Genomic DNA, 8165 nt, shown 5'->3' on the forward strand with positions numbered 1-8165 from the left:
TGTTTGGCACGAAAAAGATGCTTTGTAATTTTTCACTGTTTAAGTTTTACCCATGAATCAAATTTGTCACCAGCATAAGAATTGTGTATGGCTTCATTGTCTGCAATGCAGTCACATCTCTTTAGGTTATCAGCTAATTTAGGAGCCCAAAGTTAGAAATCAAAAGCTGGGTGATCACCTGACTGAAACAATCTTGCTCTCAAATGCTGAACCAGTCTCACTCTCATTTACAGCAGGAAAGGGATTAGCACCTAGGTGATAATAGATAATTATTCTATTTAGGAATACAAATAGCTTCAAAGTTTAGCCCCTTATTACAAGAACTACAAAATAGATAAAATTCCTTTCAAAATAGATAAAATTATTTCTTCAAGACTGGTCAGATAAGGAACTCTAACCCGTACACTTTCCTCTTCAGACTATGAATACCAGACTCAGTGATAAAGTTACTACAATCCTTTGGGAAAAAAATCAAATATTGCAATTTTAAATAACCTGATGATCAAAACACAGCCCTTCTGAAGGGTTATATTAATTTTGTTTTAAATAAGGAAGCATCTAAGTGACCATGATCACACAAAAATTTTGGATTGAAGTTAGTCAGCATTTGTCCCGAAGAAAATTTACATGTCATGAATTTCCCTCCTTTCAACTTCCTATACAATATAACTCATGTTATGTCTTAATAATATATCAAAATACAGCCCATGAATCACTGGAAGTACTGCTCCATTTACACCTAATGTCAATTACAACCAGAAGTAGATTTAGGACCTTTTAGAATTCCGGGTGTAAATAGGAAGAAGTCATTGTAACGTCAGAATTTTCTAATCTTTAAGAATACAGCAAAATTAATCATTGGCAAATCTTGGTTTATTATTTTGTCTCACAGCAAATTCAAAAGTAAACTTCCTTGTTAAGAAAATGAATGCTTAGCATTTATACAAAGCTTCATCAATAAAACATGTTTGTGGAGTCACTTTGGTCTTACACCAGCACACCTAAATTCAGAGCTGTCCTTCCATCTACAGAGCTCTACCTCTGGTGCTGCAAGGACTCCACAAATGTACACCACATCCAGCTGCATGTTTCCTGACAATTCTTAGGTGTAGCCATGCTGAGCAGACAGAAAAGTGCCTGAAAGAACACTTCTGTCTTAAGTGTGTCCTGCAGGGGCAGGTACACATCCATGAAACCTCAAAGCAGAAAATATGCACTCACAAAGTCTTGAGGGGAGGGGAAAGAAACTTTCTACAAGGGATCTGGTGCTCTGCAGGTGTTTTTACAAATATAAAAGGTGAGGAGTATATGCATTCCTCAGTGGTGGCAACTCTGTGTTAACTGTGAAAAACAAGCATAAGAGGCAAACCCCAGCTTTATTTCCAGCCACCTTGGGGAAAGGCCCGATTGTGCAACCCCCACTTCTGTAAGCAGCCCCATGGCAGGAAAGGGGCCATTCACACTGGTCACTGGAGCAGCTGGCTCTAATGGAGCTCTGGTGCATGAGCATGTCTCGTCTTTGTGGTTTCTGACATGTCTCTTCGGCTCCCCATCACACAGGCTTCACATTTAGCAAACTAAAACTCCAAACTAACAACCAAAACCGTAAAACCCCAATCCGCTTTAAAACCTAAATTGGAATGAAGGTCCTAAAATGGGGTCCTAGATTCAACCACCTAAGACACATAAATAAAAGTTTAATAAATAAATTCACAAAGGAAAAGGAGGTTGCAGCCTGAAAAATACAGCAAACTTCTATAGCCCTTAACATATCTGACAGGAGAATTTGCACATTAAAAACAGGTTAGGAATGGTATAATCATGTATGTGTCATCAGTCTTTTGGGGTTTAAGCTGGGAGTTGCATCTGCCTGCAGAACGACAGCACAGCTGGATTTCTAACTGCACCAGAGGGTCTCGACCTAATGGAACCAAGCCTCTTGTATCCATGGAAGTCAAGGAATATAGGATAACAACCAAGACAAGAGGTGAATAAAAACACTTTTCTAAAAGGATTTAATGTTTAGCTTCATTTTAAACCAAAGAGCTAATATATATATAAACAGACTTGTAACTTCATGTACAAATGTGCTAAATATGGTTAAACATGCAACAGGAAGACTGTTAAATGTGGAAAAAAGGTAATCTGTATTGTATAACTAATCTTGAAATACTTGAAGAAAACTGCTACAAACTCATTTTAATTAAAAGCATTCAGTATCTCAGCAAGCAGCTGATAATTAGCTTTATTATTGTAATTTAATATGCTACACTTCACAATCTCTGTGAATGACTCTACTTTAGAACCATTTTAATTCTATTTTTAATTTCCGCCTCATCACACAGCTCAATGTAAATAATAACTACCAAGGGGAGGGGTGGTCCTTTCTGAAAACTGAGAATCGTAATGAGCACTTCAATGTCCGTCCATTTCTGTTCAAAAAAACCAAAATAAATACCTCCAGGTCTTTTAAAGGACTGTATTAAAAGAGACAAAAGGTTAAAATTAAGTGGATCAATTTTTTCCCCTCTGCACTAATTCGGTATTCAGCATTTTCTACATAGTCAAAGGAGATGTTTAGTTTATTCAGTCATTTCTCTATTCCTGCCTAGTGTAAATGCTGGTTAACTACACGAATTGACAATACAATTATGAGCACACAGTGAAATTTCAATGGAGAGCTCCTGTCTGCAAAATGAAGGAAGCACTGTAATTCAACACACAAGATTAAGAAAAGAACTCTGCTAACAGTGCAGATGTGAAACATTTAAATGTCTGGCACATGTAAAATTAATTTCTGTGTTAGGGAACAATTGTGAGGATGTAAAAAAAGTTGTCTCAAAGATCCTACATAATTCTCGATTCTTTGGGAATTCTTTTTTTAAAACACTGACAAATGATAAAAAGTGCATCTTGTATCATGTATGTGTTTTCCATATGTGCTCTTCCCAGCATTTTCTGTGCTTGAGCTATATTCATGTAACAATCCACTGCTAAAGGAGATAATAAAAAAATCTATTCTTCTATTGACTTTGTGTGCAAATTACTGGACTTGATATCATTGCAAATATCAAAAAGACTCTTCCTTCAAGTTTTTGAACTGCAACCAGAGTAATTATAAATTGTTTCCACAATATGAGAAAAATATGAAGGCAATTTTCCTAATTAAGGGCAAGTTTTATTAACTCATTAAACCCTGCCACCTTTATTCACCAAAAATCAAACAGAAAAGTGGAATAAATTCACCAGGATGAAGAAAACGCACATACTTCCATCTTATAAATAAACTGACTATAAAAGGTGAGGGGTGTAAATTAAGGCACTCAATCTAAGAACACAGCATATCCTCAAAAGGCCAAATTGAGCTCTTGGATATTCTTCCAGAGCTCTCACTCAAAGGGAGGCAAACAGCAGATGAAGAACTGTACTTTTTGTATATATCTATTTATCTGATTTAAAAAGCGTAGGATGTCCTCACCACAGTGTATCTAAATATGCAATAGAGAAAACATAAGAGCACCTCTTTATGTTGAGAATTGTTATTGCCAGGTATACTCTACAATATATCAATAGTCAATTTGTCCAAATTACAGAAGGTTTCAGTAACTCTGCTTCATGATCACAGAACTGCTTCCTAATTTCCCTTCAAACTCTTCAGGCTGTTATGGTTTATTAAAGGACAATACCAGCTTGAAAAAGCATATTAGAGATTGGTGTGATTTTTTTTTTTTTTTAAACCCTTAAATAAACCTAAAAATAGCTCCTAAAATTAAAGAAAAATAGCAAGTTCCTCCGAAGTATACATTTTAGCTAACTTACACAGCTTTTGCAAATATTTTGGGTCCAATCCACTATGGTCAATTCTAGCTTTATACTGCGATTGCTCTGCTGTTCTCAGTGAGTTGAAACAAGCAGAAAAATGAAGCAATTCAGCGGGGAATCTGATCTTTCTTACAGAGCAAGTTTCTCTTTCACTGAGAAAGCTAGAGCAGTGGGTTCAGAAGAAGAAATGTAAATCTTCCACATGAAATAAGCGAAATAAGCAAGAGAAGTGGACAGTTCCCATAGCTTAAAAAACATGATGATTTCAGTGTGACTGCTTATCCAAACCTGCAGTCTGAACGGCCTTTGGAAGCATTTATACAGGAAGCATGAGCCTGCCATGCAGTTCCCAAACCTGCATGGACCTATCCCCAAGAATTTGCAATGGTACAAACAAAGCTAAGAACATGCATGTATCTTTTCAGAACTAGGACCTACTTTTGCAGCCACTAGAGTGTTGATAGTAACCTGCTTAGTGCAAAAAACCCTGTTATCTCTTCTTGTTCACCACCTTAAAGCATGAAGGAAGCTGTGTTCTGGAGGAGAAGGGTGAGGCAGAAGTTGTCAGGGTTTTAATAAAGGTGCACTGCAATATACCTTAAGGGGTACACATAGTTCTGTTTAAATTTAGGGAGCAAACAAAACTTTTGTTGAGTTGTAGTTAGGTTAATGTACAGATTGATGTAGGGACAAGAAGCTACAGCTGACCTTGGAAGAAGGGAGTTTTCCAGCTGAAGTCAGTCTACTTTGCTGGATAGCAATTGGAGAGAGAAAACTCCGGCAGCTACTTTGGATGAGTGGAAGGTATTTAAAGTAGCCTCCTCGTTAAAACAATGCCATAAAGCTGACAAAACTGAGGATGTCTGCCTTGCTTCAGATGGCATTCACAATCATCTCTAAACACTTTTCTGGTCCAGTGTTCGGTGGGGGGGATCAAAAACAATCTTTGGATTACAGAAAAATTATGGGTGAAGAAACGGCCTTTCCTCTTTTGATGCTTGTATTAAGTTTCAAGCATTTTAAAAGGCTTCCCAAAGAATTATAGTCCCAGAAAATACTGATGAGAGTCTTTATCTTCCACTTCTCGACTGGCGTAATGTATTCCCAGTGTTCTTTCTTTCTGAGTAATTTTATACTTGCTAGAAAAGTGGTGTTTGTCACTTGGGAGGGGAATTCCAGGGGAGCCAGCCGCTCATCCTGCTTTACCCTCACAAGGATGACAACATTTTCCAAAGATTCCATTATTGCTACACTAAAGTCTACTATTTTACTATGATTTTTTTGTTCTAATTCTATTACTTTTAATAATAGTAGAAAGTAATGACTGGTCAAAATGTAATGAAGTACACATGTGAATCTTGACTGAAAAACAAAAATTACTATGGATCCAGCTCTTCTTGCACATAAAACAGGAGGAAAAAAAAAAAAATCCCACAAGCCTTCAATGGAAGTTTTTTCTGACAAAGAGCCACACAATTAGGCTGTGATCCATGACTTTCGATATCTTCTGGACTTTTTGAGAGAACATTGCCAAAAATGATCTGCCAGAACAGCATAGAACTCATTTTGCCCTTGTTTTCTCTTGCTGAAATACAGACTAGACCCATTTCCTTGTTTTCTTGAAAATTGTGGTGTTAGCATAAGAAGTACCTAAGCTCGAATAAAATATGTCTGGAAATGTTTTTGGCTTCATTTTGGAGTTATCCAATTTTAATGATGAGAAAGAAGGTTTGCATTGTTGTAAAACTCTGTGGATTGGTTATCCAGTTACATTTCTGCATTGCTATGCAGTGGAGGCGGCAAGCAGACCAGGTTTTTGGTATTAAGGTCCACAAGGGAAAGGAAAACTGCTACAGTAATGCTGAGATGGAGACTGATGCATTTTTTAATGGTATGCTGGATGCAACACAAATGACAAAGATGTTGTTCATGTTTACATAATGGAACAAGCAACCTGATCATTCCTGGACGGACTACTGGCAACTGGGACCTGGGGTGGAAAGTCTGAGGTATATGATAATCTTGTCTCTCTAATGCAGCCCAGGAGTATGGGACTTACGAAAAACACACCAAGGCACTTTGCTCACTTGTAGTTAAGTAGCCACCCTGAGAAATACTCACCTGGGATAAAGGATGCACATAGGATCAGTGCCTAAGCTTCTCTGGTTAAGGGGAGGATGAAGGGCAAAGAGAAAAGAGTCCTCTGCCCTGTCTTCCCATCATTATTTTGTCCCAGAGACATTAGTGATTCCTCTTCAAATACTAGGGTCCATCAGTCGTTCCTGACTGAATTAGGACAGTCAGTACAATTTCATACTATGCTTCTGTGTCCCTGTCATTTCCCTTGGAAGCCATATCCAGTAGGTAGACGACTCTTGCAAGGATGAATGCATTAGGTCTGGAGTCCTGGATGCTGGGGATGTCCAGCATTGAACTTCCATTGACATTAGTCTGGTCAGTCTTCTCACTCAGTGGATAAACAGGATTTCTCCTTGGCTTTATCTTAAATTTACCTTATAATTAGGGATATAATTTCTATTTATACTTTTTTTTTTTATAAATTTGAAGTATATAGTGATCTAAATTTCACCTACCTTGCTCAAAAGAAAAAAAAAAAAAAAAAGCACATGGGTAGCCACCAATACGAAGATTTGTGAGAAATATCTTTTAAGGTTGGAAGAAAGTCTGGGATAATAGAAACATGAACTACGTAAAGTGCAGAGCTCTGCAGTATATCGGACACTTCCTCCCTGCAGTTCTGCCACAGACAGCTATCATAAGGACATGAACAGTTTTAAGAGTTCTTGGTCTTGCACATGGTCTGCACTTTCTCATGTCTCCAGGCTTCAGTTTCAAAGGCTTTGATAAAGAAGTAAGCCATCTAACTAAAACTTGGCAGAATTTTGCTAAGAATTGAGGGGGTGGGGACATAAGGCACTCTAAGCAGTATATATGGTGTTTTTTATTCAGCTTTTTGACCAACACGAGTTAAAATCAAACCAGAGGATGACAATCTTAGAAGTCTACGCATGGGAGCAATGAAACCTTTTAGAAAAGAAACACAGTATCAACTACTGTATCTACTGTTGTATTAACCCATGAGCGGCACATTTTCGTGGTAACATGGACAAATCCATTCTCACTTTTTGGACTTACATTTTCCCTCAGTAAAGAAGAGAACAAAGAATAAACAAAGTTACCTAAGTGCAAAAATTTTGTTTGGAAAATTCAGAAGCTAAAAGCATTGCATCCTTCATTTTTCTATTTCACTAAGGCTTCAAAAACCTTAAACTATGCAATTCACTAGTAAGGTGAGAGTGCAGTGTCACAAGCCACTCAGAACATGCCCCTGCTTAGCAGATTCAGATAAAGTATTTCCAAGTATTTGAAAGAAATTTTAGTACTTATTTCTAAACCCAGCATATTAATATGCTTTTTCTTTATCTTTCAATGGTAATTTATAACATTTAACGTAGTTACAGTCATTAGTGAGTCAATACTCCATGGTACTGCAGAACGCGCGTGAGTTACAACTGATGCGAGCAGTCATCTGAAACTAACAAAGTGTGTCTTTTAAAGGGTTTGGACCTTACAATGCATTACAGCTTCGAATTTTAAAACTAAACTATTAAACTCTAGAAAATGGGTTGCTGATGTGAATGCACAAAATATAATCGGGACTATATACTTGGTTTATTTAATTTGGATAGGATTTGGACATCTGGACAGTAAATGCATATCTATGTAACCTTGGTACCATCCAGATATCGGAAAGAAAAATGCGTAGTCAAGAAGATCTAAATCCTAACTTTTTGCCTCCACACAAAGTCCTCAAAAACACTTCTTGAACTAAGATGCAGTGAAAGGAAAAAAGAAAAAAAATATAAGGAGAAATAACATTATATTCCTCTACAATTTACACACTTTAAGCCACTGGCCATAGATACAGGTCTAAAAATTCTTCTATCCCACAAAACATCACTTTTTTGAGACAATTTGCAATCATACACTACAAAATTTTCTGACACAGTATTATTGACAATTTTGGAAGCAGAATTCTTTGCACAATGTCTGGCAGTGATACCATACCTTCTAAACCAAGGTAGAAAAGCAATCCAAGAAGTAATCAGGTTTCTTGAAGCACAAAATTTAAAGTTTCCTTAGAACCGACTGCTGCAGTGGGAGCTCATTTCTTCACACACACAGTTTCTAACTACACGCATCTTCTTTAACAACGACAACAGAGCGAAACCGTCCCTTCACAGAGAAGGTAACTTTGCGGAGCAGGGTGAAAAAAACCCCTCCAGCTGTGACAGGCTGTATGGCAAAGGAGGAAAACTTCT

General features: G+C 37.3%; 1 protein-coding gene across 1 annotated transcript in view; it reads right to left on the reverse strand.

Annotated features, from left to right (window-relative positions):
• IKZF1 (IKAROS family zinc finger 1) overlaps nucleotides 1-7918 on the reverse strand; it is a 64202-nt gene extending 56284 nt beyond the window's left edge. Inside the window, exon 1 of the mRNA XM_058420538.1 lies at nucleotides 7912-7918. The gene's annotated coding sequence lies outside the window, so the exon portion shown is untranslated. The remainder of the gene's footprint in view (nucleotides 1-7911) is intronic.
• Nucleotides 7919-8165: the final 247 nt, after the last annotated feature.

This window comes from Hirundo rustica, chromosome 1 (assembly GCF_015227805.2).
Source record: "Hirundo rustica isolate bHirRus1 chromosome 1, bHirRus1.pri.v3, whole genome shotgun sequence".
NCBI lineage: Eukaryota > Metazoa > Chordata > Aves > Passeriformes > Hirundinidae > Hirundo > Hirundo rustica.